General features: G+C 31.9%; 1 protein-coding gene and 1 long non-coding RNA gene across 7 annotated transcripts in view; one reads left to right on the top strand and one right to left on the bottom strand.

Annotated features, from left to right (window-relative positions):
* The window catches only part of Sesn (Sestrin), a 211,291-nt gene that overhangs the window by 74,233 nt on the left and 110,957 nt on the right, over positions 1-26,101 (top strand). The window lies entirely within an intron of this gene.
* Positions 724-24,328, bottom strand: LOC147907394 (uncharacterized). Its single transcript, XR_015547473.1, has 2 exons — positions 23,790-24,328; positions 724-22,740 (listed from the first exon to the last, which is right to left on the bottom strand). It is a non-coding gene; the product is annotated as an uncharacterized LOC147907394 (long non-coding RNA).

Raw genomic sequence — 26,101 nt, 5'->3', positions numbered from 1 at the left:
TTCTTCGGATCTTCCCGAACCTTCATTTATATTGAATTTTTACGTAAAACGACATTCGCAAAAGAATGTTCCGCAAAGTCACGTTCGTATATCCGAGGAATGTCAGTTATCTCGTATCGGTGATAGGACCACCTGTTCCGAGGAATTATACACGGCGTCTAAGAGGAATGTCACGTAATAGCCTAATTATATGTGACACCATATCGATTTATTAGAATTTGGATCGTTGTGTTACATATGTAACATAAAACAATGACAATTCAGTCTTTTTATAATTTAGACATTTCTTTTTACATAATACATGTGTGTTTTACATATATATGGTGAATGCAAGAAATATTCGTACAGGAAAGATTTTTATAAGAAAAGCTTTTTGTTCATAGAAAATAAACAATAATTAACATTTATTAACAATGAGTACGTTTTAATATAAACAAAAGACTTCGCGGAAATGACCGTATTTATTATCTTAGAAGTAAATTTCTTGCACGAATATTTTTCTAAATAACAATTTTTTATTTTTACTTATTATTAAGATAATATATTTTAATTATTCCACATTATTTGAAGTAAAATAATTTTGAGAAATATATAATCTATTTTATTAATAAATTACTAATTAATATTTATTTTCTAAAGGTCTTATCTTAAGATTTTTTTTTAAATATCGTCTTGCATGAATACTTTTCGCACTCACTGTATATCACATGCTTCTATAATACATTTCTTTTTTTATTTTTTATGTATGATTATATAATAATGCATGATTAAGATCGCATTATAAAATACAATTTAAAAGCGCGTAATAGTTAATGGCTATTGATAAGTACATAACTAATAGAGAATTTCTAGGAATTAGGAAAAAACAAACCACTACGTCAAAATTTAAATTAATCGCGTCAATTAAAATCCTTGTTCTCTCCTATTCTTCTAATAGAATCATCACAACTCCTCCACGTAATCCGTCATTACGGTGTTGCGTAATTTAACTCGAAGAACGATTCTCTTCAATTTTACCGCGGCATTGCTCATTATCCAATTTCAGCGGTCGTCGAACTTCTCGCCGTCGAAAATTGCATGCGTTTATTCATCCGTTCCGGTGTACAAGGCCCAATTTTCATATGTTGGCACGTGGGTTTATATTTGGACGCGGATCAGCGGGTGGTTTCGTTCACGTTCACGAGTCGAATACAAGAATCACGTGTGCGTAATTCCGCGTGTTCTGGTTACGACCTTCGTGCGATCGTACTGCTACCGCGGGTCCGCTACCGGGTAGCATAATCGACTGTACTCTCCTTTGACATGCAAATGACGCCAGGCAGCATTCAAATTGTAGCCCGTATTCCGGCATAGTTGCACACTGACTTTTGTATTGTACAACAAGCACTGTGCGTTACACGGCGATAAAGCGGCTTTATTAGATTGCATTTCGTAGTCGCGTGTTGTTGGATCTTTGTGGAAAAGGGAAATAATGATCCAACCATTGTTACATGAGAATGGCAGAAGGTAATCCGTAAGTAAAACTCGAATTTTCTCTCCATGACATATATATACAATTCGTATTTGCGAATTAGCAGATTAGAATAAGATTAGAATAAATGCATTGACAATGAGAGCATAATGTATTAAATTTTAATAAATATTTCAATAATATTGGCTGAATATTTACTAAATATAAACATATATTGTATTTATTTGGTACAAGAACCATTAATTTGATTCATCATTTTTATACGATTTTATAAATATTTATTTATCACAAATAAATGTTAAATTAGTACTAGTCGAATAAATATTTATTCAAATTTATTACATTTTTTCAGTACGATGAAAACATAAATTGTTAATAAAATTAAACAAGATATTTAATTAGCCGAACAATAATCCAATTATTATTAATTTGAATTAAAAGTCAGCATTGAATATAAATAAAGTCGCTATTAAATAAAAGCAATCTTCACAAATTATTTTCTATTTAGGTGCTTACATGGCGTATTGGATATAATTTAGACTGTCGACTGTCTACACGTCGGATAGATACCGGCTATAAATAATATATATTTGTACGCATACATGCACATATGCTCGTGATTAAATCGAGTATCATTAGCGATCAGTTAATGTCCGAGATGAACATTCTATTGGTGTCTGCCGCGTTGTGCGCACGTGACTGTTGCATTTGCAGGTGCAAAGTGTCGTTGGCCAATGAGGTCGTCGATCGTTCACTGTCCAATCGAGTATTTTCATGCGTATCTGTAATGGTGTAATGTTCTGTGTATATTCGCGAGATCGAGGTTAATTGATAATATGGGTTTAAATGTTTTGAATCATTAAAATTTTGAAATATTAATGCTAATGCAATTTTGGTGTAATAACTGATTATAGAGGAATAAAAGAATGTTCTTTTTTTCTTTATGTCTTTATTATTTTTCTGTAATCAACTAAAAAAATGGCAATTTTTTTAGTTATGTCATATGTAACAAATAAACGATACGTTGTTGATTATGACAATTTTAATTATGATTTATAACGCAACGTTCATAGATTTTTTTTTTTCAATTAATCTCGTCGACAGATTTTTAAATGAATTAAGGCTGCACGGTGCGCAGCGTTCTATCATTATTTCTCGTCTCTCTTGTATAAACAGTTCCAACCATACATGTATCCTAATAACTCTATACTCGAGCATCGCTAGATGTGGTTATTCACTTTTATGCACAGTAAAGTCGTTATGGAAGTTTGAGAGGAACAGGCCACGCGTACATGCATATATAAACTGTAGTTTCCTAATGTACTTCTAATGTTCTTGCGCAAACGGTTATTTCTAAGTGCGAGCGACAAGTCAACACTTTTAGCGTGAATAGTCGTAACACGATGTGACATTTAAACGATCGACTACCATTATCGTTTTTAATGCACTGCTTGCATTATTAATTTAAATCTTTTTATTATTAATATTAAACGCATACATGATATAGAAATTAATTTCTAAATGTTAAAAAAAATCAAATAGTTTTTTGCGATTCGAGGTAAACAATGTTGTGAGAATAATAACTTTGCTTGTAATTGCGTAACGATATGTTTTCTATCGCGAGCACGGAATTGCTACGGAGATACCGGTTCTAAACTCTCGAACTCGGAATCGGTTCGAACTGGCTTGGAAGCCATTATGTCGATTTGATGTCAATGTGAGAATAATTTCAGTCTTTGTTATGCAATGATTTGTTTTCAAACGCGAGTTACATGAGTTCGCGTTTGAAAAACAAATCATTGCTAAAGAGCTCGGAGTCTTCCGAGCTTGGAATCAGTTCTTAATCGATTCCTTATTGAGTTAGAAGACCGCACTTCGCTGACTATGCTGTTTCCACGATTTAGTACTCATGCGGTAATAACTTTACTTGGCGTTGCGTAACGATTTGTTTTCGCGCTCGGGGTGGAATTGCTTGCTGTAAGAAAGAAGGATCGAGCGATACCGGTTCGCGATATATGCGTCGTATTTGCTTGGCCGTAGGTGCCTTTTAGAGGTTGAGAAAATATCTGTGTCACTCGTGACGATCGGTCGCCGCCGTTGAGCTTGCCAGATACTTGTTGTAAACAGGATGGAATTCACATGCAAATTTAAATTAACGTTTATGCGACAGGAGTATCGAGGTCGCGAGCTTAATTTTCATCCATGATGATTTCAGGAGGCTGCGAAAGAGTAAAAGTGCTCTCGCGTTTTTCGGTGAAAGTACAGACGATGGGCTCCGCAGGATCGATCAATTGGGTTAACGACTCCTCCGAGTAGACACACATTCGCCATTCCGAGCACGGGCTCGAAGTTGCGCGATTAACCGGGATGATTATGACAGCGGAGAAAATATCCTTGCCAAAGTAACATCCGACAAAATTGATGCTCATTATTCTTCAATGACTTCACGATGACGTGCGAGTAGTTGTAATTAGATCGATTACTTTTCATTATGGTATCGTAACATTACCTATAATATTATCACCTTCGATAATGATATAATTTATATACGATCATTAAATGAATATCCGGTCGTCCTTTTGTTGAATTTACATTTATAATTATTATATTTATATTATAATTTTTCTCAAGTGTTAAGTCATTTATATTTTTTTCGTGTTAATATTAATGACTATCATTTTTCAAAAACTTCAAATCGAGGATCGTTGCAATTAAACTTGAGGAAAGTTAAAAAAAATTACATTACTTGAAACAAGATATTTTCATTTTTTTGCTAGTATTTATCTTCTATTGAAAGATCTCTTTTGAGTGACAGACATAATTGAAGTGGTTTACATAAAATGTGTGTCATCAAACAATCGTTTGTGTAACAGAGCGAGTAATCATTAATACACGTAGAGTACAGCTTCCGCTCATATCGAAATGCAAAACTCGACCGTCATCGTACATCTGTCGTGCGTCAACGATGTCTGTTTTGAAATTCCCAAACTCACTTTTGCGTATTATGTACAAATTTCGAGCGCTCTTCGAATATACGCGAGGAACGCTCGTTTTTTCGATATCCGTTTACAATACCATTATTTACAATTTATGGTCGGACTTGTGGAGCAAATTGACTTTTGCTACTTGCGTACGCATATACGTACAAAGGTTTATGTACAATTTTTCTTAAAAATAATAATTTTTATTTATTTTAATATCTAGAATCCCTTAATTTTATTTTCAAACAATACAATACAATTTATATCAATTTAATAATTCGTTTTTATCTAATTTCTACTCTCTTCTTACTTCTTATAATAACTTTCTAAAATAAATAATAAAAAATTGTTACATACAATCGTATGTAGGTTTTTTTAATTCTTATATAATTCCGAATTGTCTCATTACAAAAAATTTTTGAAATATTATGTCATAGTTCTCGCGAGAGCTTTTACGCGAAATTTAATATTACGGTAACGCGATATTTCGCGACGCGAATAATATCACATCAGGGATTCTCGACTCGCATTACGTCGGCGATTAGCGTCTCTAAACGACGCTATATGTACGTTAATTCTCTAGTACGTACATATACACGTCTAGTGTACATATGTTGCACACATACACACGACGTATATGGTCGAGCTTGATAAACAACAGTGGTTGCCAAATCGCGGCTATTAATAAAGGGTAAATAATTTGCGTAATGAAACACGTTCGGCAAGGCTGACGTTTCGCAGAACGGATGCAAATCTCGCAAATGTCTCATTCGATAACGCATTGGATCGTTTATTTCGACGAGACCTCATCGAAATAAACGAGAAGCAAGTCGTCGAAACGAAATATCGAGCAAAACCGTTAATTTTTCATTTTGATATGTTGAAGTATAAATAATTCAGAGAAATGTTTATCTGTAATGACAAAGCCGTAGCGGATTCTGTTACGCTTAGTTTCAGTAATTGGAGGTTCAAGAACTCTGTAATCTCAGTAAGATTCGCGAATCTTTCTTTCTGCCTCACTCTTCGAATATTATATTTGCGGATTTTTTTTTGGGCGGAAGCCGATGAGAAACAGCATTGAATAGAAGAGAATCATTAATTTCTTGTGATATACGTACTTTGAAGCGTGGGCTTAAAAATACCATTTTATCTTGAATGGCAACCATGATAATAGGTGATTACACCTAGATTCGCTAATTGGCGCTTCAAGGACTTCATAATGTGTTACGGTAATCTATAAGCTTCATTTTTCATTTTCAGTTCTTTGAATATTTAAGTTTACTTCATTATACGCTAAAGAAAATAAATATTGGCACCAAACTATTTTAATAAAAATATGATTTTGATTGATGATTCGCAGATACGAATTTTAATGATTTACATAAATTACTGTTTTACGCACATTTGCATCCTTTATTCAATGTTAAATACCAAAGTTTTAAACGAATAAAAATGAATTAAATTATTCAATAAAATTCTTGTACGTAATTGAAAATCATGCATTGTCATTTATTCGTAAAGACTCCAATTGGCGAATCTGTTATGGTATAATCTGAGTCTCATTTCTAATCTTTAGTTTAAATTTTCTTTGAATATTTAAATTTACTCCACTATATATGCAACGAAAGTTTCTCAATTCTTAGATGAATAAAGACGAATTAAATTACTTATGTCAAATTTGTGTACCTAATTAAAATTTTCATACAATAATCCGTAAGAACGTTGATAAATCATGGAATTAAAGAAACGATTTTCATAATTTTGAAGAGTTGATAATTTCTGATATCAGACAAGATACAAATTTTAACTGCGAATGCAAATGGGTTAACACGATAATTTAATATGAAGCTTCCAGAACGGTCGTTAACCTCTCGAGTATATAAAGAGCAAGAGCTAGAGGTAAAGTATACTCTTGGCAACAATGACGTGTATTGTGCGTCACTGCACATACCTGAAACGGTAATTTGCTGTGACGTGCAATATGCGTCACTACGGAGAAGAATCTTATGTATTATATTTATTATATCGATGCATTACTGCGATACTCATGTTACGTTTGAAGAATAATAATTTTATTCTTTCACATTTTTACAAGAGACTACTACTCATTGCCGCATCTTTTCCTTTACATTCATAGAAGCTTATGGGAATTTTTTTCTGTCATTTGTATTTCTTTATGAGTGTGTGAGTTGGACTGACCTATTTCAAGCAGAAGGATATAATAAGCACGCTGATTACTCTAATTATTCTAATTATGCACACAGCCAGTACAGGATTCGTGATTCCGCCTTGCGTGTCTCTTTGCTTGGATTGCGTAGAGTTTAACGATTACGCGCGCATGAATAGGAAAGCCGAGACAAAAAGGGAAACCCGAATCAAAGGCAGTGGATTTAAATAAAGCCACCGATTGACTCTTCTGGATAAAGCCGACGGTGACAAATGTAGAGTCGACGGGATTGTGTTCAATTAACATTTCTCCGTAACCTACAGCGCGAAAGTCGTTCGTCCATTAATAAATACGCTTGAATCGCCTCACGTAACCGCTCAATAGATAAATAATGTAACCGATGCGGGTTACGAGATCGAAAGCTGCGTTTGGGACGAAGTTGTGGGTGTGCATGTTTGTGTTATGTATACCGCGTACACGTGGCGTAGCTCTGTGTGATTTACATATAGCAATTAACCCTTTGCGGTCGTGGCGTTCGCAACAGCAGGGATTTATGTGCCGGAGGGGCACATTGCGAGAGACTTGCAAATCAAAGGGCAAGTGCTTCCCGCACGGCGAACGCATTTAGAGAACCGGTCGATTACTTGATGTGACATCCTTTTGGACATCTCAATATAGTCACACTAATTATAACAATTTTTATTTCATTTTGTCGACTTTGATGTATGGAAGAATGGGGGAACTGTAAGTACCTAAGGGAAAAATGAAATAAAACCGACCATTATTTATGAATTAATAAGTCTTTATTTAAAAGATATTTTTGACTTTAAACAGTGATTAATATTTATATATTCATTATTATTATATTATTATAGTATTATCAATTATAATTTTAAACAAAAAATAAAACCCTTACTTACCTTTAGAATTATCCGCCGTCACGCGATACAATGTTGAATCGATTGTTTTCTGTTTAAAATTACAGTCTATGTTAATAATATGTAAATATGTTAATTATTATAATTTAAAATTAATATTCTTTGAAGACGTCTATAATTGATAAATAATCGTCGGCTTTATTTAATTTTTCTTTTATATAGGTATTCGCAATTCTTCCAGTCTCCTGTACATCAGAATCGAAAATAATGATATTTACCTTAAATGGCGTGCAATGATCATGTGGCATTAAGTGTATATCGGATTATCGTTAAATTGCACGAAATGAGAAGTTATCACTACTCTAATATACTACAATAGTAGTTCGTATTTACCTTGTGTTTGCAATTCCCTCACTGCATCGCAATTTCAACAAGTCGAACATTAGATTTGTTCATGTTAGTAAAGTCATAAACTATCTGACGGTTAAATTCGATAATTGTACCTCGACTGACTACATAACGAGTCGCATTAGTCACTTTAGCCAACAATAGCTCTTTAAAAAAGATATCATTGTTAGCCTTTGGTACTATCGTTATCATTCCAAAAATCTCGATCTTAAGATCCAGACTGTCTCGCGTGCGGTTTCCAATATCAGCGGTTATCAGTTACGTCGCGTATCAGCGATGATTGCTTGAAATGTTAATCTTTAATTAGTGATGTAGATGGATAGAGTTGACATAATTGATAATAAGATAAAAATATTTCTCGCACGGTCTTACTGTTTTTGTTAGATTTTTTGTAGAACGGTTTTTCTGGATATAATGTTAATTATTTTATTAATTGCTTCAGACATTTAAGGAACTTACAAATTAACTTAGGAATAAGAGAAAAATATGATTGCATTGAGAAATTAATTCTTTTATTAATTTTGTGTACAAATAAAGTATCAATATATAAAATTCGTGCTGTATAATTTGAACTTTACATTTTTTAAAAGTAAAAATTACATTACAATCAGACAAGTTTATTTACTGCAGATTTTAATATTTTGTGTAGGATCTCAATATTTTTATGAATTTTATTTTATGACTAAATGAGATATTCAAATTTTACCTGTAAACATTTTACTTGTGACAATTCGATAAAATATTACTGTTACATAATTATTATTTATCGTACAGATAATTTTGTTATTCTTAGATTTTACTTAGATAAAACGGTTCGAGGATATTGATTTATACTACTGAAATATATTATATTTATATTGAAGGCTGTTATACTAATTTCTATACTTTCTTCGAATTTATTTAAATTTTACTATCTATTTCTTTTTAAAGATTTTACACGTAGAAGATACCTTATCTCTCTCTTCAGTCACTTTTATATCCACTTCACGTGATAAACATACAAAGTAAAGGAGCCATTTTTATGCATCTCACGACATCGTTCCTTCCATGTCTCTTCATTTATTTAAAAAAAATATTACCGAAATTTACGAAAGATTTCAGAAATATTCCACTTCCGGCATTATATATACATCTACCGCCATTCAGTTTAATTTCGAGAATTGCCCTCGCTTCGCTCGCGTTTATTTATAATGTAGTAAACTTTACGAATCTCTCCATGGCCGTAAATGCGATTTGTAATACTTGCGATGTCCGCAGTGAATCACGTATAAAGCGAGCGGTTCTGTAAAGTAAGACAAACACGATCACAGTCATCATCGGCGATAATGTAATGTGACGACGCGATGAATCCGCCGCATAAAGAAGATAAACTTCGAATCTCCATCTTCGCCTTTTTCTTTTCATGGAATAAACTATACGATTGTTGATATAATAATAATTTTTCTAAACAATTTGTTCGATATTGTTTCGTATAAATTTTTCTAAATTATTCATATAATTTCAGAGATTATTTAACTTTCTGTCTGCAAACTGGATCTTTTTTGATTAAAGCGAAATTTCATTCTCTATATAAATATCTTTCTTATGATTATTTTACAATGTGCTTTTTGTTTTCTGTTTCTTGCTTTTTGCTATTTTTTTACATTTTGTCTCTTTGCTTATCCGGTTTTTTGTTTTATGTCGCCTGAGATAAAAGTTAACGAACTTCGGAAGAAACAGGAAACACATAGCAAGAAATACAATTATCGATAAAAAGGGAAGGATTGTAAAGAGAGAAGAAGCAAGAAGCAAAAAGCAAGAAATAGGAAACAAAGAGTACATTGTAGAATCGTTTTTAGTTTTGCTCAAATTTCAATCTTCATTAAATAATTGTTTTAACGTTTGAGTTAAAAACTATTCGGTAATGTAATAGAGGTGTTGAGAAATAATTTTGAATTTTTTCACATTTTTTGAAAGTCTAATAGAATAATAAAAAAAATTGAGCTGGACAGAAAAAACTCAAATTATATAAGTAGACGGAAAGTTAATTATTGTCAAGAACAATAATTAATTTCCTATACTCATATTTTTACTTCCGTCTGTAATTTGCTGTCTTGTCTGTCCCAATATTTTTATTGTTGTATTTTTGCATTTTGGAGTTAAAAGCTTTTCTTTTTCTCATTCGCTAATCTAAACAGTTATCAGTATCTAATTGAATAATTTAAACAACTCTTAGTATCTTACATTTTTCTAAACGAAAAATTGCAAATCATTTTGCAATTGAAACGGAATACGATTGTTATGACATTCCGTACAAATCCATCCAAACGAGCTGTTTGATTCTAATCATTATATCATTAATTGGATGACAGACAGGCAGTCGGTTTTCTTTCTCCTTTCGAAATCTCGAACGGCGCCAAAGTGCCAGAAGCGAGCCTTTTGGCGCCGAAGTATATACGCGCAATCTATTATAGCACGCACGCTGCGCGAGCGGGTCGAAGCGAGGGAAACGTAAGTGAAAGAAACGCCGTTGGGGAGAACAGACACGGAAACTTTTAATAGCCGGTTTCATGAGACGAGTCAAGGACAAGTTGTTTCACTCGTCAAGATCGTTAAACAGCACCGGTATAAAGAAAGTCGGCGATAACGGATTAACGTGAGGTCGCGAAAAACCCGAACAATTTCAACGCCGAGCGCGCGAAGGGAAACACTTGATTTATTTCCATATCTATTAGCGTACCTTAAGCACGGCGTGTTAATACGATTGCTGTTTTTAGCGTCGATTTTAGCGCAACGATTCTGAATATATAATACCAGAATGTTTTTGACTAAGTGTTTCAAAAATAGACAAAATTTGGTTGAAATATTTCAGTGTTAATTTCATATTCATACAGCATTATGCATTGACGTGCTAAGTTGGCCTTGTAATGAATACTCTCGCGAATTGGCGAATGTTCGTTTATACTTATTAATCGGAACTAAGTTACGTATATATATATATATATATACTTGTAAGTTCACCGGAATTTTTACCTTTCAAGGAAAACTTTAATAGAAAAAATTACTGCATACATTTTCTTATTTATCTTTACATCTATTACATCTTAATACGTGCATTTGCATATAAAAATAAACGCAAAAAATTACGCTGATTCTTAAAAGATGAATTCATATAGATACATAGATAAAGCATTCATGACTAATTTAACGTTGCACAATTGGAAAATTTTGTCTTGAATTTAACAAATAGTTCAAATTTTTATGTTAATTTAACATGAATATGTTAGAATATAATACAAACATTATTAAAAATTAACACAAAACGAATATTTTGGAAATAAATTGTAGAAGATTATTTTTTCAATAAAATTAAGATTTATATGTTAAATTAATACGTATATTCATTCATCTTTACATTTAGAATTACAATATTTTTACGTTATTTTCAATTACTCATAAAACTGTATTACTTTAATAAGAAATGTTAAATATCAATTGAATATAAAATATTCGAATAACATAATCATATTATGTTAAATTAACATTCGAATGTGTTAAAAATTTAATACAAAAATGTTAATAAGGATCGGTTTTAACACAAAATGTTTTGTACTGTGTTTAATTATATTATATCAATTTAATTTATAACAGTTATAAAGATTAATTCGCTTCTGCGTTTACTATTCTTGTATCAAAACACGTTTCCTTGTAAAATCTCAGCCTTCGTCCCTCCTTCCCCATTGCTTTCCAAATGCTCTTCTCGTCGCTCGATATTTTTACAGTCGACACCTGTTATCTCTGCGCTTATATTACTTATCGCTTATTAAGGTTGATAATCTGCTGTTGTGCTGTCGTAGGTCATTGTCCCGGGGTATAATGAAACGCTGCTATTCTACTTTCATCTTATCGTTTCCGGAGCGCGCGTCGACGTTCGCGTTTAATATTCTAGTCCATCGCACATTATTCCTATCAAGAGTGTTTGTTATCTTGGTGGTGTGTTGGTTAGGTTAAAGAGATTATTACGTCAGTGATGCGCTATAATTAGAAGTAGTAACGTCTTTAAAATTATAATTAAAATGCTGCTCCTAATTTCAAGAGAGTTCGACAAAATGTTTTGATAAAGATTAAAAACGTCATAAAATTTTTTGATAGATTTGAAAGAACGGAGAATTGCAGTCAGTTATACAGCATCCGATAATAATTATCGAGAAAATGTTTTGGAAAAAATTAAAAAACGTGTCATAGAATTTTTCGAAAGATTAAAAAATGCAATTATACGGCATACTTTAATAATTAAATATGTTGCTCCTAATTTCAAGTCAGATCGACAAAAATGTTTTGGAAAAGATTTTAAAACGCGTCATAGAAGTTTTGATAGATTTAACATTAGTCAATGTGATTAGTTCTGTTAATATATATCTCTACTCTATATAGAATATAAAATAATGTAAAAGAAAAATAATATTATTCATAGGGGTTTATATCTTGGTATTATGGATTTTATCTAGACTGACTTTAGTCTTGAAGCCTGTAATCCCCGCATTAGCAACGTGGTATGTATTTCAATCTCGCTCGAATCGATTTTTTTCTCTCTTCGTATTTACAGCGTCGTTCTTACGCGGACAATTCCAAACGCGGCCGCGAGAGGAAATATTACGTTGATTTAGCGTCGCTGATAATCGTTCTGTGATATTTATAACGCCTTCGCAGGCGCAGAAACTACGGTAGTCTCGATCGGTGATGCAATCGCGAAAGGAGCGAGATCACGTTCGTGACACGTGGCGGCGTGGTGGTGTGTGGGATCATTGTGATTTCCGTCGATGCCAGAAACGATTGGGGAATCGTTTGCAGGCGATGTCAGCAGCTGACGATTCTCTAAATGATTTCGGTGACAATGCGATGCCACGTGTTGCCTTTTTCTCATGGCCAAGGAAATGGCTCTATTAAAAGGCAGTTACGGATGAACGCGAGCTATTATCGTGAATCGAGATCCATTCGCGTAAAGATTAGTGTGACTTTTTGACAGCATATATGATTGAAAAGAATTTTTATATTATATCATTTGTAGATTTCTGTAATTCTTTATTAACTCTCCATTTCAGATTATATTTTTACTTCCTCCGTCTTGAATCTTTTTTGTCCAACCCAATTTTTTTTACTGTTTTAGATTTTCACAAAATGTGAAACAATTCACATTTAGTTACTTTTAACATCTCTATTACGTTATCAAATAGATATTATAAGATATTTACGAGATATTACAAGATATCTTAGGAGGGGAAATCGGAATTCCGTCCTCCTTTATTTCGGACAAATTTGAGGTGACATTTTGTTTGTGTCAAAAAGGACTTGGATTGCAGACTGATTAAATTATTAGATCATATAATTAGATAATAACATATTACAGTAAACTATAATGCGTGTATTTTATTATAAACATTTCTAGATTTTTGCACGCGTCAACCGGTTATAAGCAGTTCAGTCATTGATTATTGACACAATAACTGTAAAACTATCTTTTATCATTGTAAAAACGTTGTCTACTTCGTTATGACGCGAATGCGCGATGTTTCGTATTCAGATGAACTTTTTAATATTCATTAATACCATTTATCTCCGGCCAGTTATCAGTCAGCATTTTCTTTTTGTTTTTTAAAAATCATAGTTAAAAGCGGCACGCTGCCTCTTCTTCAGCATCGCTGACCTTCCTCTGACGACCGGCGCGCGTGCACAATTCGTTATCATTGTTTTACTTGTTTTGCACGAATGATAAGGAACGGCGCGCCAGAGATCCCCTCTGCCACGCACGTACGTATATAAATTCATGCACGATGTAACTAGCCTGTCAGATTTCTGTATGACGTCTTGGAATCAACATCTATATATATATATATATATATATATATATATATATATATATTTGAAGTTTTTCTTCTTAACTTCATTCTTAATCTGAATTTATGACAGTAATTTATCTGGACTTTTGGTATTATTTATCATTCGCAAACTTGAGCTTTCATTATACTAACAGCCTGATTAAGTTACACAGGATTGTGAAAAGCCATTTTAGTACGAAGTTCTTAACTTGTCGAATATATTTTTCGCTTCATCTTGAGTAACACGAACGTAGACTTGAAGTTTGTATTACGTAAACGGTTTTAAATAGATTTACTTTTATTTCGTAATTTTTCGTGACTCGAAAATTCTTACGCAATTGATAGAAAGTCTTCGGATTTATTCTATTTTCAATTTAATGGTTTGAATCGAAAAATATTTTCTCTCATTAAAGTGGAAGAAACGTAGGCTAAAAATTTTTTCTTCGTTAAATTGTTTCTTATATTAGAAGAAATATTATGTTGTATTATGCGAAGAAGTAATTGGAATAAGCGTGTTAAAATATTTATCGAAAGTCCCAAATCTTTGTAATTTTTTTTATTATCATCGGCACAAATATAAAATGACGTAGATGGCTGAAGACGAATTGGTGGCGGAGAGAAACAATAATAGAGACAGAGAAAAAGAAAAAAAAACGAGGAAGAGAGCGAGAAAAAGTACATTCGCATGCCGGTGGCTCGTTCATTGCGCTCTTATCACGCGAGGGGATTCGACGATTTATTGACGACTGCGCCTGATAAGAAAAAGGCGAATGAGCTATGAGGACCGTGTGAGTGAAAGCGTTCGTTGTGGAGATAAGCAAGTCAATCTTTCTGGTGAAAAAATAAAAAGAATTGCAAAATTATTCGAGTAATTCTGCCATAATTAGAATCATCCGCATCAGCTGTGTCAGAGTGGTCAATCATGTTTATTTGGAATACGTATTGTATTTGGCCGTTCATAGGCTGCACTTTTTTTTTATAACTATTACTGTCAAGAGGAAAGATTCTTTTTTAAAGAAAATTAATTCAAAGCTTTATACTTTATTCATAGAATATTTAGAGTTAACTGTTGCCTCAGGTAAAATCAGTGCTTTAAGGAAACTGCATCTAAAGTTTTTATCTTACAGAATACTTAGGAACAACCGCAACTTTATTATCAGTTAATGGAGTTGTAATTTTAAAAAATGAAAACTTTAAATGGTTTTCTCTTGAGCAATGGTTTTACTTATATACTTTTTTTCCAATTAATATCTCTATTGTTATGTGTCTGTTATCAGTTATATTATTTTTTTATGTTTTTGTGATTCATTCTTATTAATGTAGTTGTCATTTTCTCTCACGAACTTGCAAGTAGAAATTTCCATGTGCGTAAAAATACCAATTACACGTCTGCGAATTCAAAAAAGATAAAAGTAAAAGTAATATTATTTGTAATGGACAGATAATTATATCATTGATCTTATTGTTTTCAATTATTTTGTAATTATTTTAAGAGAAAATGCAAATTAAAAGAGTTGGATGTTACAATTTTCAAATGTTAAATATGTTTCGTCAAAGAAATTGTTCTTTGTCTTATAAAAATTATTGTTCATCTCATAAAAAATATGATGGTTAAGATTTAAAAGAAAAAAACACAATTTTCGGGAAAAAAACAAAAGTTTTGATATTTATGATAATAACATTTATGATATTAACATGTAATTATATTACATGTTAATTATAGTTATTATTACTATAAAAACGATTGCAATTAGTACAATTATAATTTATAATTTATTGGGTCATTTAAAAAGTATCCGCGGTTTTTTCATTCAAAAATTGAACAAAAAACCGCGGATACTTCTTAAATGACCTAATATATAAATTTATATAAATTATAGTTTTACATATATTATATATATATATTTGTGAGTGACTATAACTATATGATATCGTAATGTTATTATATTGTAGTTAACGAATAACCAAAACTTTTCTCTCATTGCGTTTGTACTATCCCTCTCTGACAATTGCGTAGTTATAATTTGTAAAACGGAAAATCGGAAACGGTATTCTTGTGAAGTTACAACGAGCTATCGTCGAAGCTCGATTTGTTCCTCCATCCATTATTCGGTATCCGTACATATTCTTTCCTTCTGTCATCACACACATCCACGATGGACACAAGGCTGGACGTTCACGTGTAACTACACACACCTAACGTTATATTACAATAACATTAAATAACGCGTGTAAGCGCGTTAAAATATTGTGGCGTGGCTACGTCATCGCAGCAGCGGATTATAGTCCAATTCGCGATACACTGGGGTCAAACGCCCTGTTATCGCACGCATCGTGGCCGTATATCGGGAAACTATATGCAGTCGTATGCACGCGTGTACACACGTCACTTCGCTGTGTGTTTCGCGATGATTTCGAGACTCGCGTGAACGTCAGGTAAGAGATGCCTTGCCTTGCGCGCGGCAATATTGCAGTCTGAATATTAACTCTATAGCTTTCTCCTTTTTTTACTTTTAAAGTCGATGATTAGCGATTAGGAAGAAGGTAAGCGTTAGTTGATTTTTTTTTACATAAATAGATTGTGTTAATTATAATATTATAGATTAGAATGTGCTAATATTAATTGCGCTAAAAAGATAATTTTTTATTTACGATAAATTAATCTTTAATTTATTTATCAAGCGAATTTTCTGATTAAATCTTATTTATAATTTATTACGTTCATTATATTGAAATCGGAAATTATCAACGGAAATAACAACGAATTCGATATCAACAGAACGTAAATAATAAAGAGCATATATTTGACTAATGTATAGTAAAATGTGCATGTCTGCAAAGTGTTAATTTATCATTGCTACATTCTCATCTGTATATTCTCAGGTTCTCTAGTTACTATCCATAGAAAAGGAATCGAAGTAGATCACTCGAAAAGATAGCATCGTGTGTGTTTCCTCACTATACGATTTCGCGACTAAAATGGACAACGTCCTGATCTGCCGTTTTTTGACCAATACGTCATTATTTTTATTATATAACTTTTTTTTTTAGCTCGTAATCACGCGTGGTATTTCGGAAATCGATATTACACGTCGATAAATTTATCCTCGATCGTGACTGTATCGATATTATTATAAATATTTGTGCAATGATAATATTAAACGTGTAGGAAGCAGAGAAAATTTTTTTGTAAGATCCGTTTCTGGAGCTTAATTATTGAAACAAATCTTCAATTGTATTTAATTCAGGAAATGCGGCGTTTCTTGTTACTTCTTCTTTATTCATTTTAATAGCTCCTCTCTATTAAACAAAAAAAGAGATAATGATTCTGGGACATTCATTATGCATTCTGATGTCTTAATCAAAAGATGCTGCGAATTTGAGATGCGAATTCCGATTTGCATACTATCCGTTTCTGCGACTACTTTCGTGCGATCGTACACGTGATGATAACGAGAGATCCGCCTACTAGACATTTTGCAGAAGAAGAAACGCGCGCGCGAAGAGATATTCGCGTTTCTATATGCACTAACGCAATTCTCGAACCTCTAAATTCTGATTCACTCCGTGCTGTTTCAAGCTTTCACTGAAAGAATAACTTTTCTTCATTCTGCTGCATTTCAATAGCAAATCTAATATAGCAGTAATTCAGTTACAGATATCTCTCTCTTACTTTTGAGTAAAGTAACACAACTCAACATGATTTTCAAGTTATTACCATGAACGAGTCACATTAAAAAAACATTAGGTACTCTATCAATTATCAAAGTAAAATTAACATAACATAAAAAAATCATCGAAACATTATAAATAAAAAAACAGTTAAATGTCAGAATCGTCACATTCAAAAAGAATTTTTTAAGGGGAGCGCGAATTACAGTGCATCTAAAATTTTCGATCTGGTTTTATGGATTATAAATTTTTTTACAGAATTAATATACGTACAAATAGAAAGTCTGTGTGAGTCGATATGATTTTTACAATAAAATCGATTAAAATTAAAAATTTCATTTATTTGGCTCGTATAGCTGTCACTCGAGATTAAAATTTGCTTGATATAAAAGCTTTATAATTTATGAGCATTTCCAACGGATACTCAATGCCCAAATTATTTGAATGAATAATATTAAAAGATAGAAAGTATAAAAAATATATAGCTTGAATTATATATAATTTAATTCATGTATATATGTTTCTTAGCGAAGATTCAGAATGATAAACAGAGCAGTAATTGTGTCTAGCAATAAGTACTCAATCTTGCATGAGATGGCACTGCAATATATTAGATAAGGACAGACATGCATTTGAGTGAATAAGAAATTAAAAACTGTTATTGACATTTTTTTTTATAATTTGGAATTTAAAAAATCTGTACTATCGACGTCGATCATGTTTGACAATTAATGTTGTGAAAAATATCAAAATCGCAAAAATAATTGGTAAAAATAACTTTGTACTAGAAATATATTCTTTTTGCCGATATTATTCTTAATAAATATTTTTCTGTCAAATTGAAAAATAGTTTTCCCCTTTTTAGGGAGATCAAATTTTTTTTTAGTCACTTTCGAAATAAAACAACTCAACAATCATGTCGGTAAGCTAATATTGTGTGTTACATAATCTTCAGTGTAAAATAACGTAGGGCTCTGAAAGCGCGCCGTATTTCGTAGTGATGGTTAGTCTTTCGGAAGTGTCCTATTTTTGGTAGAGAGCTTGAAATGGGCCTGTATAACCCGAAGGCACGGAATGATTCGTCACTGCGTACAAACGACCTCGACCGGTCTGAGCCACGTGTCGATTTACTACGTTGTTGTTTGTTCATCGCACATTCGCGCGTCTGGTGATTCGTGCCTCGCACTAGATACTGGGCGCCTTTTAGAGATGATTATACATGCATCATGCGTTATGTATATGCGTTATGCATGCACACGCGACGCAGTCTGAAAACGCGCGTGATCATTGAACGCCAGCACCTAGAAACGCAGAGCATCGCGTTGACTACTCAAAATAATAAAGATATTTTTAAATGTCATAACAGCAAGATGAACGATATACAGTGATATTTCATAAAGTATTCTTACAGGGAAGAGAGATTAAAAAAAGTCTTATTTTTAGGAAGTAAACATTAATTAGCAATTTATTAATAAAGAATAAAATAAGATTGTATAATTCCTCAAAATTATTTTACTTAAAAAGGTGTGTAATAATTACAATATATTATATTAATAATAAACGAAAATGAAAAATTGAATGCACAAAAAATATTTATACAGTTGAGAAATTTAGCTGGATATGGATCTGAGAATAATTTTGTTGGATCATTAAAATGATTATGTAAATAAAAATCTCAAGTATGACGAGTAAAAATTTGGACATCCTAGTAACCAGTTTGAGTGTTCTACGTAACTATTTTGATGATCTAATAAAATTATTTTTAGATTTGTATATAGCTAACTTTTTAGCCATTCAGTAAAATCGTCTTTATGTAATAATAAGATAAACATGATTATTTTTGCAAAGTTCTTCGTTTATATTGAGACAGAAATTTTTATTAGTAAATTATGTTTGTAATATCTATTTTCACAAATAAGGTTTTTTAATAAAAATCTTCTTTCTGGATGAATACTTTTTGCATTCACTATAATATGTATGAATTTTGACAACATATTTTTTGAACTTGAGCTATTGATTGAAAGAGATTTCCTAAAAGTTAATTCGAATTAAAACACTGTTCTAACAAAACCCATTAATTAATCACAAATTCTTTTGCTTTGACGTGACAGAATAAATCGATACGAAGTTAATTAATTATTGAATACTGATACGCGGTGTATCATCGCGACTGTAAGCGCCGAAGTGTGCATCTACTTAGCATTATCGTACGATGTCCCGTGTCGCACGTGTTGATCTTTTGTTCTTTAAATATAAGCAAGGATACAAGTGCACGATTAGTAATGAGTTCCCGCATTGATTATATGAAAAAAGTGGCTTCGCATCGAAACTATCATATTTTATAAATTATGGATACATATCTTCATATCTCCTAGACATAGTAAGGAAATGTGACTCAATCAAAGGGTGCTACAGTAAAATCGTCGGTAAAATCTGTCTATTTTTGATGATTGTTCCTAAGGAGACTTTTGAATATCTTATAATAGATTAATAAATAGTAAACCTAGGTCAACAAATTCAACGAGCTATAATTAAGTGTAGCAAAATAATATTTATTATTCACAATTATAATTTTCGACGATAGGTTTCAACGGTACGTTTCGATCATCTTGTAATTTACAAAATGTCAGAGTTTCAGCTAATTCGATTGAAACCACTTTTTCCATGTTTAGTGAAGGATACCATTATCAGCAGTTATATGACGAGAATTGTTCATCGGACGTTCCTATACCTGATTAAGCAGCAGATTGATGCGGATTAATATGTGATTATGATTTATGAATATTGGATCGCTTTTAATCGAATAGATAATCAAATGACTGCCGACCAAAGGATCACTTTTCTCATTGTTGGCAGATCTATTTGCATACTTGCGAAGTTTTATAAATAGCATCAGTGGCGTGATGTCTGTCTAATGAAGCTGTTATCGAGGATGCGCATTTATGAAAAGCGATTGAATCCCGAGTATTTTTTTTTCTACTATTTCTCTTCGTGAAAAGGAATTGACTTTCATTAAACGATATTACTGAAATCGATCGCGGCCAAGAATTATGCATAAAGTGATCACACAAGCGCGCTAATTTAATCAATATTGACTTGAGAAATGATGGTACTTTCTTATGATTAACGAGATGCCGCAGATGATGCAGCTGTGTACACTAAAAAAAGGATTTGGTAATAGTTGCTAGTATTTGTGAACTATTATTAAATTTGGTGAAATAGTACCAACTAAATATTTACTAATAATTACTGAGTAATTTAGTTTAATGAAAATTGGATTATTAGTTCAATGAACCAAATTTTACTACCAAAATCTACTACAAATTTACTTTATTCAATTAACTGTTATCAAATCTTTTAATTACACCGTATTAAAAAACTTTTTACAATATCATGTTATTACTGTATATGTTATAATTGTAAGGATAAGATATTGTATTTAATAACTGTTACTGATAACTTTTTTTTTATGTAACACGATTCGAAGAGAATTTAGCACGACGGAAACGCAATAAACGCGCCGGCGGAAATACTTAGGCCCGTGTCCAAATCAAAGGCGCGTGCTATTGCGCCTCTAATATAATTCCTCTTTGTTCGTCGTGTGCTCACATATTGTTAGCACGACACTACGCGCGAGCGATTATTCTCTCGAAAATACGCGCGATTGTTTATCGAGCAATAATAGCGGTTGCACGTGATACCGTGCACACTTACACGTATACACTTACCAGCGAGAAGTTTCCTCCATTTAATCTTTGCAATCTTCGAAGTCTGTTTACGCTACGCGCTCTTCGATGTACTTTTGATGTAAGCGTCGTGCAAAATTATTTTGCTCTTCTTATTTTAATGAGTTAATTTTATATCATATCAGTAAATGAAAATATTTGAAAATTATCTATCATTTGTGATAATTCTTTGCGAAAGTATTTCTGATTTGATCGAGATTATTTAATTAGGTACGATTTGTTGAATGGTTTTTTTTTTAAGTGAAAATTTATTACCTGCATAAAATCCATATTAATATGAAATTTACATTTAAAAATTATGGATATAATTGAAATATTTTATTATTTTATTTCATCATTAAGCATTGTGGGAAAATGTTGATAACATCAAGTAATAATTTAACTAGAATCATATTGCTCCCTTATTTCAAAAGTGACGTAATCCAAAAAATGTGATTCCTGATTTATTATTATGAATAAGTTAAGTAAACATTAAATTATTAATCGTTAAGAGCGAATTAATTTAATATAATTTCATGAAAAATCATTAAAATTGTCACAATTCGAAAAGGAGTTTTGAAGAGTTGTTAAACGAAAATGACAAAAACATTTAATGTCTAGAATTTATATGTTAAGAATATCCATTCTTTTTACTAATAATATTTGATCAGTCAATAATTCTCTGTCAAGTTGAAAGTTTTTCTCTTTTCTGGAAAATTTAATATTTTTGTGTCACTTTTAGATAAGGAAATAGTTTGTTCTTGCATTTGCGAGTTTTTTCTTTAAAATCTCTTTATCTTTGTACTAAAGTTTTAAAAGTAAATCAGTATATTATTACTAAAAAATCGTAAATATTCGCTTTCATTATACAGTTATAAAGTGTGGCATTGAAGTCACTTTTAGAGAGTATATGAGACGAAAGATATACAAGAGAATTTAAAAATAAAAATTTAATTTTCTCAAGCATTTTCTACATACTTTATTACAGCTTTTATTTTAGAAAACATATTTTTCTCTTGAAAGAGATAAACGTGCATAAATTCGATTCAATATATAATTTCGTCATGGTACTTTATATTACAGAAAAAGATGAACGAACTTGCGATATAGAGCGAAAGAATTTTACAGTTACATTACTGCGTGTTTTACAAACTGCTTTTATATGTCGGTTACGTTATTTATATCAGAAGGATATATTATCTAATTAGTTCGAAAACTATGAAGCTGGATATGTCCGGTTTATCGTCTCGTCTTCGGTGGACGATCGACAACGAAATCGGTGCGTGAACGCACTTACGCGCCGGCCATTTTTACGCACTGTGGTGCATTATCGCGCGTCCCGCTCATTGCGCTGATTCGTATTGTTTATCGACTCCGTTCTCCGCAGAACTGTGTAATATTATCATAAAACCGGCAGTAACGAGTTATACTTATCAAATCTCGTTTTCATTTCCCTCCATGATTGCGTGGCGCTCATTAGTCGTCTTTGCAATAATAATGGATCAAAGATCTCGTGGCCGGAACGAACGCGTGGCTCTTTCGATGACTTATTGCATTGTCTCCCCTCTCTTCGCGGAAGGAAGCTGCAAAACATGATTCGAGGCTTTTAGCATGTTGTGTTTTACAAAAGAGGAAACAAATAGAATTATTTCTTCGAATTAATCTCGAGTCTTTTCTGCTGTATTGTATTACGCTTTTGTGACTATTTATGAAGACTAAATTATTAAAATTGTTTATTTATTCACTACTTAGATTTGTATTCTCTATCTAGACTCGTTATATATTGTTAGGGAAAAAGTCCTTTTACATATAGCATAATTAAAATATATTTTCTGTATTGTTTACAAATCTTTTATTAAATCAAATATGTGCTGTTTTTATCGACGACCTTTTGCCATTTTTCGGGTAGAACTATTATTATTCCATTGGTGTAGAACTTCTGTGATTTCTCGATAAAAAAAAACCGAGATAACTTGTAAAAAGACTTTTTTCCTAATCCAATATACAATATATAGACAGTGAAAGCAAAAAGTATTCGTACAAGGAAATATTTTATAAAAAAGTCTTATTTGTAGAAAATGAATTAATTAGCAATTTTATTGAATACATTATGTTTTTACATTAACAAACGAGCTTTGCATATATTCTTGATTTTAGAAGCTAAATTTCTCGAATACTTTTTGAGCATAACAATACAATTTTTTATTTTCGCTTATTTTTCAGATGATATATTTTCTATAATTGATACACATCTTTTTGGTATATATAATTTTAAGAAACATACAGTCTATTATATTCTTTATAAATAAATTGTTAATTATAGCAAGAAATGATTATCAATTAAATCATCGAATTGACGTCAAATTGGTGTTGAAATCATCGATATTGATTCAACATTAATTCGATGACGCATTTCTCGCTGGAGAATATTTAACTTTCTAAAAATAAAGTTTTTTTAAAAAAATATTTTTTCTACGAATATTTTATATCTGTTGTGTGTGTGTGTGTATGTGTGTGTGAGAGAGAGAGAAGAGAAATTTCTGTTACACATGCATAGTAGTCATGTTGTGGGATTCGTTTAGACACACGCGAGAATTATGGATTTTTCTGTGGACGGTTTTTTATGACGAACCTTGGGATGTTGTATAGTAATTGCAAGTGTAGAGTTGCTGCTCGATCGTGCCACTACGATTCGTCGTGTAAGATGATGTCACGCATCAAAAGTGCCATCGCATATAAATACTGAATGCGTGCGAGTGCGTGCGTGCGTGCGTGCGTGGTAGGAACACGTGTGAAGCGACGACAATCGCGGCTTATCTTTCGTATGCTGAGCGTACGTAGGAAGCGTGCATACATGCGCAAGTCTCAAGGAGACATGGACGCGATTGATTCTTATTAATAGATTCGCTGCTTTCGAGAAGATGGTATACGCGCGTTTTGTCTTCTTGTAAACTGCGGAAATTTATACAAAGATTTCTCCTCGCGAGAGATTTGCGAATTCTATTAGATATCAAAATGCATAAAGTTACACGTCAAAGAAATCATACTTAAAACACATTGCTAATGAGGATGAAGATAAAGTTGAAACCGAGATTACGTTTATTTACATTGGTGGAAACTAGCTTTTAAGATTATCGAATCACTTTATTTTAAAGCACAAATTAATCGACTTTAATCATAGATAAGATTCGAAAAATATATTTTTGAAAGTAAAATATGTGTATATATATATATATATATATATATATAAGTAAAAATATATTTTTGTAATTTTTAAAATACATTTTTTGATAACATCAATTATGCGTGTGTATGTACATATTTATTGTTCGCGATTGAGATCTCAGAATTTATGTCCGCCCGATGTTTTCATAGGTCAGACTCATGCCATGAGAAAGTCAAGAAAAGCCATTTTATTGCTGGCCGCGAGCGTTTTGAGGTCGGCCGAGGTGTTGTTGCGCAGTGTTATATTAAATACTTGACGTTCTCGCGGTACTTCTTTTACTACGTGCATTGAATGCTCTCACACGAGAGATTCATAACACTTCACCGACTTTTAATACGCGGTGTAGCTGCCGTCGGTTTATTACAGTGGGTTTATTACAGTAGGTTTACGATCGCATACACGTTGTTGTTGATTATCTACTTACGATTTAATGCTACAAATCTCGTTGCTCTTTGTTATTTTTTTAAATGATAAATATTCTTCTTCCGTGTACAAAGTAGCTACCGCGGTTCTTCGACCAAATTGAAATCAATTTCTCTTTAGCGAAAATTTGAAATCATAAATAATGTTTTCTCGATTACAACTGCGTATCGTAGTAATTTATCGTTTCGTTTAGGAAAACGGGCGAAATTTCTCTGGTATATACTTACATTTTATCAGATATAAGAACCCGTTTCACCTTGATCGTCGTTTTATCAACACTGAATACCGCTACGTGATATTTCCTCGCTTTATTTCGCGCAAACCATTAGGTTATTATTGATATGACTCTTTTACGCGATGGGCCCGGCATGATAACCAGCGCGCGATATCACTTGCATATTACAAATAGATTTAATTGGTCTGTTCCGGCCCGGTTACATAAACTCAATAATGCGGCGTTATTTAATTGCAGCGTTACGCTTCGCGAAATGAAATACCCGTATCGTTACACGCGGAGAGTTTTATAATACACAATTCCTCTTCCTGAACATAAATTCGGTAAATAATGCGCGATAGTTTTATGCAACCTGCTATCGTTTTACACTGTATAAAGTTAGTGCTTTGTTCATAATGTCAGTCATTGAAAACAAAATAAGTTATTATATTAAAGTTATTATAATATATTAAACTAAAATTGAATAACTTTAATAACTAAATGTGTAAGTATTAAAAATGAATATATGAAAGGCATATTAATAAAGATTTAGACTGTGTATCTATTTAAATATTATAATGATGTTCAATATACAGATATAACATTTTACGTAATGTTCTCATGCTTAAAAAAACGTAATTTTTGAATTATGATGACTGAATTAGATAAACATTACTCTATCAATTATTAAAAATGAACTAACTCAATGTAAAAAAAATTGTCAAAATCGTTGCAACTCAAAAAGTGTGGTTATGAAATAGAAATGACAAAAATATTTGATTATATCAAAAATATATTCTTTTTATCATATCATTTAATTAGTTAATAATTTTTTCTCAAGTTGAAAAATATTTTCTCTTTTTTAGGGAAAATTTGATTTTTTAATTCACTTTTGGAGTAAGAGAGCCGTACATATCTATTCTGAAAAGTATCTCTTTCTCTCTTTCCTCTCATGCTGTACAAGTATGCACATTAATATATATATTTATAATTTATCATAAAATCACGAATTCCAATTTTAAATTTGATTTAAACTGTTCTCAACATAAATGATGTTTAACAATGTTTATTTAATATGCTA

The sequence above is a fragment of the Acromyrmex echinatior genome, chromosome 14 (genome assembly GCF_024713525.1).
Source record: "Acromyrmex echinatior isolate Ae372 chromosome 14, ASM2471352v2, whole genome shotgun sequence".
In the NCBI taxonomy this organism is placed as follows: Eukaryota; Metazoa; Arthropoda; class Insecta; order Hymenoptera; family Formicidae; genus Acromyrmex; species Acromyrmex echinatior.
Note: the sequence above shows the minus strand (reverse complement) of the source record. Positions and strands in the feature narration are given on the sequence as shown.